Below are 8,541 nucleotides of genomic sequence, written 5' to 3'. Positions count from 1 at the left end.
CAAAAACATGCTGAACACCTACAGCTGATATAAAGGGAAAGGGGAGGGCAAAGGGGAGGGCGGAGAGAAAGGAGGAAATATTGACCTCTATGCTCAATTCAAAACTGAAATAGGAATACAGGAATCAGAGGCACAGCCATTGGCAGCCAAGTGGAAAAACAATCTCTTGCTTTTCATTGGACTCTGTGATACAAGAGAATATTTGAACTGTTATCCAACTTCTGCAGAAGTTCAACAATTAGCTATTCCATGCAGCATCACTTGGTAAAGAAACTTTGGCCATAACGGCTGGCACACCTAAGGTTGTCAATGACACCAAAACTTAAAAATGGTTAAATATGAATTCCATTTTATCTGAAATTCAGGGAAAGGAAACACACATAAATGTGAATTAAATTTTACTATTAAAAAAGGAAAACTCTTAAAATGGGGAGTGTGGACACATGCACATGGTTTTAAAAACATTATCTAAAGCAAAACGAAGTTAACTCCCATACTAGGTACAGATCCAGAGAAACACTTGGACATGTGCATCAGCAGACAAGTACAAGAAAGTTTACTATCAGCACTGTTTGTAACAGCAAAAAAATAGAGGAAAAATCCCCCAAGTGTATATCCATACAAAGAATTGATAAATAATCTATGGTATATTCATACAATGGACTACTATACAGCATTTAAAAAGAATAACTTCCATTTTATGCTTCAACTAGATTATTCTTACAACACTGAATGAACAAACAAGTAGGAAAAATACATAAAATATGTCATTTATAAAAAGAACAACAACACAAAAACTCAAGAATATGTTGTTTAGGAATACTTACATATGTAACAAAACTATGATGCAAGAGACTGATAAAACAAAATTCAGAGGATGGGGTTAGTGAAGTAAATGGAGTTTCAAAGACCCTAGTACTGGGCACTTATGATTTTTTGGCACTGTATGTACATTGTCATATTATTATTTATTTATGAAACATGTCATAATAAACATCTTATAAGAAAAAGATATATTGGGCAAAATGTTAACCAAAAAAAACAAACAGATGTAACCATGTAAATATCAGACCAAATAGAATTTCAGGAAAAAATAAGAGGAAAAAGGGACAGTAGTGTTTTATGATGATAAAAGGCTCAATTGACCAAGAAATTACAATTGCAATGAAACTTTATATATGTAACATATAGAAAGCCTAAAACATTCCTTGCAAAAGGCAAGGAAACACTGATATACCTACAATCATAGTAAAAGACTTTAATACAACTCTCTTTTAAATCAGCATCATATAGACAAAAAAAATTAGATTACAGAATATTTAAATAACACAATTTGGATTGAGAACCAATTAAAAAGAATATTCATTTCAAACACACATGAAACATTCTGAAAAATAGACTCATGGTCCACAAAGAACTTCAAGAAATTCCAAACAACAAATTATACAGGACATGTTCTCTGCTCCTGATGACACTACATTAGAAATAGTTGCTAATGACACTAAAAGTGACAACTGTAACAAAAAGAAAAGGGGGAGAAAAGGGAGGAAGGGGAGGAAAAGTTAATGGCTCATATAAATGAAAACTCACTTATTTTTGGTCTAAGCATGGCTGGATCCAGTTCCTTAATGGTGTCCGCAGAAATTGATTCTCTCCCTCTCTTGATTCTATGTTCCTTGTATTATCTTCATTTTTCAGAAGAATCTCCCTTCACAGAAGCCAGATGGCAAGCGGAATCTCCAGAATTACATCCTATCAATTTAGCTACCCCAGATGAAAGAGAATGTCTCAATAATTTCAAGAAGTCTTGGAACAGAGCCTAATTCTCCAGCTTGGGTCCTGGGTCCTTGCTCGGACCAATCATCGTGACCAGCAGGTGGTACTACTCTCACTGGCCAAGCGTGGCTCACCCACTTCTGAAGCCACAGATGGCAGTTAGCTGGACCTGAACCACAAGCATTGAGAATGGGAAAGAGGTATTTCTAAAAGAAAAAACTCTATTAAAGGAAGAAGGGACACTGAACAGTCAGAAATAACAGATATCTATTATAGAAAGAGGGAAATCATCTAAACAGCTGTTCTGTTAAAAAGGAAATAAAAGTTGAAATTACAACTTAAAGTTGAAACTGAAAGATGATGAGATCACTTTATATCTAAACTGGGGAGTTGGAGCCAGTCAAAGTGATACCTAAGTAAAATGTATACATTTAAGTGTGTTTATCACAAAACATGATTGAAAGATAGATAAATTAGTTAAGGCAATTTTTACAAAAGAACAACAGGGTGGTAGGACATAGCAACCCTACATCAAGAAGTATTTTAAAGCTATAATAATTAAGACAGGGCAATGCTGGTGCAGGAATAGACAAGTAGACCCATGGAAAAGAAGAGACAGCCCAGAAAAGGACCCATATACATATGGAAATGTGATATATAATGGAAGGGGCACTGACAATCAAGAGAAGAATGGACAGTTCAACTAGCTGGAAAATAAAGCACCTGGAGAAAATAAATTAGATCCCTATATCACAGTAACATTTGAAGGGGGATTAATGATTTTAAATATTTTAGAAGAAAACACAGGAAAATATCTTTGAGACTGAGCTAGGGAAGGATCTAAGAAATAAAATATAAACAACAAATCAGAAAAGGAAAAAAAAAAAGATTGATGAATTTGCTTACCTTAAAATTTTAAACTCCCGTTCATGGAAAGATACCTTAAACAAAATGAAAAGTCATTGAATTAAAAAATGTATAACACTGATGATTAGTATAATTATAGAGAGCATACAGATTAATGGATAAAGAAAAACTCAGTAAAAAAGGGGAAAGTCCACAGATATGAATAGGCAATTAACTGTAGAGAATACATGTTCAACTTCACTAGCAATCAGGGAAATGCAATTTAAACCACAGTAACATACCATTTCACGCCCACTGATCGGCAAAAATGTAAAAATCTGAAAATCCCAAGTGTTGACATGGATGTGGAATAATAGAAACTCTCATACACTGCTGGTGGAAGGGTAAACTGGTACAACCACTGGAGAATAATTTGATAATATCAAATAAAGATGAATTGTGCAGTCCCTTCCACCTTGCAATTCCATTTCTAAACATACACCCTAGAGAAATTCTTGCCATGTGCCTAAGAAGATGTGTGTAATAATGTCCATTAACTCATGTTGTAATGGCAAAAATCAGGAGTTATAAAATGACTAACAACAGGAGAATGAGTAAATTGTGATATAGTCATACAATGGAATACCATTCAGCAGTCAAAATGAAAAAAAAAAAAAAAAGAAAACTAGAGCTACATGAATCAATATGGATTAATTTCACAAACATCATTTTTAGTGACAAGCAAGTTATGGAATGATGTCATGTATATTAGGTTTAGTAGCACGCAAAACAGTGCTATTGTTATTTATATAGCTAATATATATGTAGCAGGTATAAAAGCTTGCACGAGAATGACAGATACTAAATTGAGGGGAGTAGTTAACTTTGGAGATGGTGGGAGGGAGAATAAGTTTAGGGAGCTTAACTGAATATGTAATACTTTAATACTAAAATAAAATCTGAAGCAAATATAGCAAAATGTTAAAATGTGACAAAGTTAGGTAGTCATACATGGCTGTTCATTATAGTCTCTGCAACTTTCTACATGTTCATATTTCATTTTAAAATTTTGAAATAAAATAAGTTACGCTTTCAACTCAAGATTCCACAAAAAAAAGAACAACAAAATAAACCCAAAGAAATAAGGGAGAAATTAATGAAGGCATAATTGAAAGACAAAAAATTTTTAAAAGAGTTGATCAATAAAACCAAAAGCTGGTTTGATAATGCAGAACAAGGGGAAAAAAAAGACTCCAATAGAATATATATGAAATTGAGAACAATATGATTTCAAAAATTTTTAAGAATCCCATGTATAATTTTATACCAATAAATTAGAAAATGTTGATGAAATGGATACTTTTCTAGAAAAATAGTCATTATCCCAAGAAGCACTCAACAAATGCAAGATCAATAATCATGGAAGATATATATATACTTTTAAAACCCACCACAGCTTTAAGGAATAGATCATTTCTTACGTCTATTCCAGGGCATATAGAAAGGAATCTATCAAACTCATTTTGAGATCTGGCACAACCTGATGTCAAAAGTAAACAAGCACATCAAAAGAAAACCAGAAGCTAATTTCACTTATGAACACAGCTGCAAACTCTAAATGAAATACACAGCAATTTGCATCCAACAATGTACTAAAAGAGTAATTGGAAGGAAAGCGCAACATTGGAAAACTCTATTATTGTAGTCCCATTATTGTAGGGTAAAAGAGAAAAGCCACAGGATTAACTCAAAATATTGTTACTGAAAGTAATTTGGTAAAACGCAACATCCATTTCTGAGTTTAAGAACTAATAAAAAGGGTTGGCAAACTAAGAAAAGGAGGAATTGCCTTTGATTTTATTTTTTAAAATCATCTAACAGAAACCTGCAAAAAACACCAGGAATGAAACATAAGACTCATTCCAAATAATTTCTGGAAAGAAATACCCTTTCTGTGAAAAAGAAGTACCCCTGCGACTTGCTTTCTAGGGGGAATTCCTGAGATTATTTAGTGATGTACTGGATTCTTGGGAAAAGCCAAAATTGTTATTTACAGATGAATTATCACCTACAAAATCCAAGAGAACTATCAAATTATCACAATACAAAGGTTCAGCAAGGTGACCAGATAAGAGTCACAAGCCAAAACCCAAGGTATCCAGGGTACAATAATAGTTCATTAGGCATGAAAAATCGCCTTTACAACAGCAACAAAAATAGTTACAGAAAACTCTAAAAAATGTGCGAAACACGAAAACGGCAAGACTTCACCTGAAGAACAAGGGAAGACTTGAATTAATGGGGGAAATAACCACATTCCTGGGTGGGAAGTGTTAATTTTGTACTGATATCAAATCTAGGCAAATCTACAAACAAATCCCAGCAAAACTTTGCCATTGGCGACAATCTATAACAGAATCTGGCCCTAGGGTTTGTGTTTCTCCACAAAGCGTGTGGAAACGCTCTACGTTGCGGAAGAAACATCAGCCTGAGAAACTCACCTTTCCCAGCTGCCCCCGCCGCCACGGTATCTGAGGGCACGCGCCGCCGCAGGAGTTGCTTCCGCTCCCGCCCCCGCTCTGTGTCGTAGGCGGGGCGCTTCCGGCGGGCTGGGAAACGCGCCCCTGGACATCCGCTTACGCCCCACCCATCACTGAGCGGTCGGGCGTCGGGGTCTGAGGCAATCTTCAGGACCTTACAGGTGGGGCCTTCAAGCCGGGCCAAAAAGGTTGTTTCCTCTTCAGTTTCCAGTAAGTGATGTTCCCAGTAGGGGCTGTGGCTAGAAAGAGTGAGAGGGGAAACAGCTAGTCAGCGCCTGCAGGTTTTCCCACCTCGCCCCCCGGCCTCCCTTTGTGCCTCTGACCGCCTTTCGGTCCCTCCCTCGACAGTTTTTCACCTCTCTCCTCTCTCAAATGAGGCCGCTCGCATTTTAAAGGTTTCCCTAGGCGTGTCTTTTCTCATAAGCGCTTTGTTAATTTTAGACGGCCGCCGATTTCGCATATATTCTCTGGAGGGTGTGTTCTTGGGCTGCCGCTTCTTTCAGCTCTTCTCTTCTCACTATGTGATCGTTCCTGCAGACACCCCAAAAATTGACTGCAGACCACACCATTTCCCCGGACTCTCCTGGGGAATATACCCTCCCCGTAGGTTTCAGAATCTTCCCTCTTCCTCTTCGAACAAAAATCGATACCAGGGATCATCTCTCTCAGCAGTCTTCCCTCCCTTACTAAAAAACAAAAACCCTTCTCTCATTAATTAATAACAATTAACAAAAGTGGCGTAGAAGTAAAGCACTGACGTATGTGCTTTATCCGAATTATTAATCTTGGCAACAAACCTTAGGTTACTTTTATTAGTCTCATTTTACAAATGAGAAAACTGAGGCACAGAAACATTAAATGATTTGCTTAAGAAAACATAACTTGGATGTAGTAGTGTTGAAATTTGAATCCCATGTGGAGCTGATTTGTCTTTTCCCTTTTAGTTGCTGCTTCTGAGGAATTTTTTCCTGAATGCCATCTAGAGTGTCCCTGTTCGTGGATATTTGGCTTCTGCGTTAGAACTCTCTTCTCAGAGCTCTCCTCAGACAGACCCTTGAGTATTCGTTTTGTCAGGTAACTAAGCTCCAAGCTTATTATTTTGCATCTACAAAATGTGCTTGTGCTTCCTTAAGGATGTACTTCTCAGTGCTCACTAACTAGTCCCCTTCCACTGCATCAGTATGACCCTCATCATTATCACTGTCATTAGCAAACATTTGAGATCCAGTTTATGTAGGACACCAATGATAATTGGGGTTTCAAAAGTTTAGTTCCTGACCTCAAGGAAAGACTAGACATTTATTCATAAAAATACTGTAAAATTGCAGATAAAATCAGCTCAGTTGTACAGTAAATACATTCTACAGGAGTGACTTTGGACATATAGTTCAGTGCTGAATTTGTTTCCTCATCTGTAAAAAAATTGTTAAAGTTAGGCTAGATCATTAAGATTTTGTGAATCGAAGTTCAGAGAAAGGAGTGAATCACTGTATGGAGAAGGGAACTGTTGAAGAGAGCCTGTGTAGTGTGTTCTTGATACAGAGACTATTCATTTGAAGGTTTCACTTAGCACTTTTTGTTGTTGCTGTTTTTTTTTTTTAATCACTTTGAACATCTGTTAAAAGCTATCGCCCCTGCTCTAGAAATAAAATTCACGTCCTTAAAATATTTTATACTCAGTTTTTAGGGGATTCATTACCACCACCTCCACCATCCTCTGAAGCCTACATGTTAAAAATCCCTGATTTAGAGAAATAACAATTTCAAAAGGCAGGAGTAAGCCGGATGTGGAGGACTTTTAGTTTATAAACAGTGGGGAACAATTGGAGGTCTAAGAAGATAAATCTGGCCACAGTGTGAATGATGAATTACAGTAGGAAAAGGCAATGAGATTAATTAGGTGGCAGGTGGAATAGTTAAAGTAGGAGATGTTAAAGAACTGTGCCAAGCACTATTGGGAATGGGGGTAAATTTCAAGAAATACTGGCAAGGAAAAATCAAAAGAACTTGGTATCTGACTAGCTGTGCAGTTGAAAGACTGAAAGGAGTCAGTGATAACAAGATTTGAGATCTGTATAGCTACAGTTTTGCCCTTTCTCTCCTTTGTCTTCAGTTTTTTGTTGTACTAGATCATTCCTATAACGTGCTCTGAGAGGGGTATCACTATTGACCCCACAGACATTAATAAGTTTAATAAGGGAATCCTATGAGCAACTGTATATTCATGAATTTGACAACTCAGATGAAATAGACTGCTATCACACTCACCCAAGAAGAAACATATAAGCTGAATAGTCCTATACCTATTAAAGAAATTGAATTTGTAATAAAAAACCTGAAAAACAGAAAATTGCAGGCCCAGATGATTTCATTATCTGATATCAAATTCTACTGAACATTTAAGGAAGAAATACTACCAGTTCTACCAAACTCTTCCAAAAATGAAAAGAGGAAGGATAATTTCCCAGTTCATTTTATAATCCAGCATTAATCTGATATCAAAATCAGATGAAGATTATACGAAAGGAAAAATACGAATTGGTATACACCATGAACAAAGATGCAAAAAAAACCCACAAAACTTAAAAACAAATTACATCCAGTAATATATAAAAAGAATAATGCATTGTGACCAAAAATCATTTATCCTAGGAATTAAAGACTGGTTCAGCATTTGAAAATCAATCAGTATAAGCCCCTATATTAACAGAATAAACAAGAAAAGCTACATGGTCATATCAATAGATTAAGAAAAAAATATTTAAAGATTCAGTATCCTTTCATGATTTTAAAAACTCAGCAAACTAGGAATAGAAGGGAACTTTCTCAACCTGATAAAAGGCTCCTATGAAAAAAAAAACCATAGCCAAAATCACATTTAATGGTGAAAGACTAAATACTCCCTACCCCAAAGTTTGGGAACTAGACAAGGATGTTTGTTTTCAGTCCTTTGATTTCATATTTTACTGGAAGTCATAGCAACTTCAGTAAGGCAAGAAAAATAAATGAAAGGCTTTCTGATTGGAAAGGAAAAAATACAGTTATCCCTATTTTCAGGTGACATAATTGTCTACATAGTGAATCTCAAGAAATTTACTGAACAGCTCTTAGAGCTAATGAGCGAGTTTAGCAGGATGCAGAACACAGCGTCAACATAGAAAAGTCATCTTTCTACATGAAACAATTGGAAACTAGCCCACTCCCCTCTTCCTCAAATGAAATGCTTAGGTATAAATCTAATAAAATATGTGCAGGATCTATATGCTGAAAACTACAAAACCCTGATAAATTAAAAAGACCCATACTAAGTTCATGAATTGAAAGATTCGGTATAGTTACGATGTCATTTCTTCCCCAGTTTATCTATGCACTTAGTGAA

The 8,541-nt window shown here is 36.0% G+C and overlaps 1 long non-coding RNA gene across 1 annotated transcript; it reads right to left on the bottom strand.

The window, feature by feature from the left end:
• Nucleotides 1-1,025: 1,025 nt before the first annotated feature.
• On the bottom strand, nucleotides 1,026-5,148 carry LOC119525654. The gene is made up of 3 exons (XR_005214986.1): nucleotides 5,124-5,148; nucleotides 2,683-2,717; nucleotides 1,026-1,764 (listed from the first exon to the last, which is right to left on the bottom strand). It is a non-coding gene; the product is annotated as an uncharacterized LOC119525654 (long non-coding RNA).
• Between the last annotated feature and the right edge of the window lie 3,393 nt (nucleotides 5,149-8,541).

Source organism: Choloepus didactylus, chromosome 2 (genome assembly GCF_015220235.1).
Source record: "Choloepus didactylus isolate mChoDid1 chromosome 2, mChoDid1.pri, whole genome shotgun sequence".
NCBI lineage: Eukaryota > Metazoa > Chordata > Mammalia > Pilosa > Megalonychidae > Choloepus > Choloepus didactylus.
Note: the sequence above shows the minus strand (reverse complement) of the source record. Positions and strands in the feature narration are given on the sequence as shown.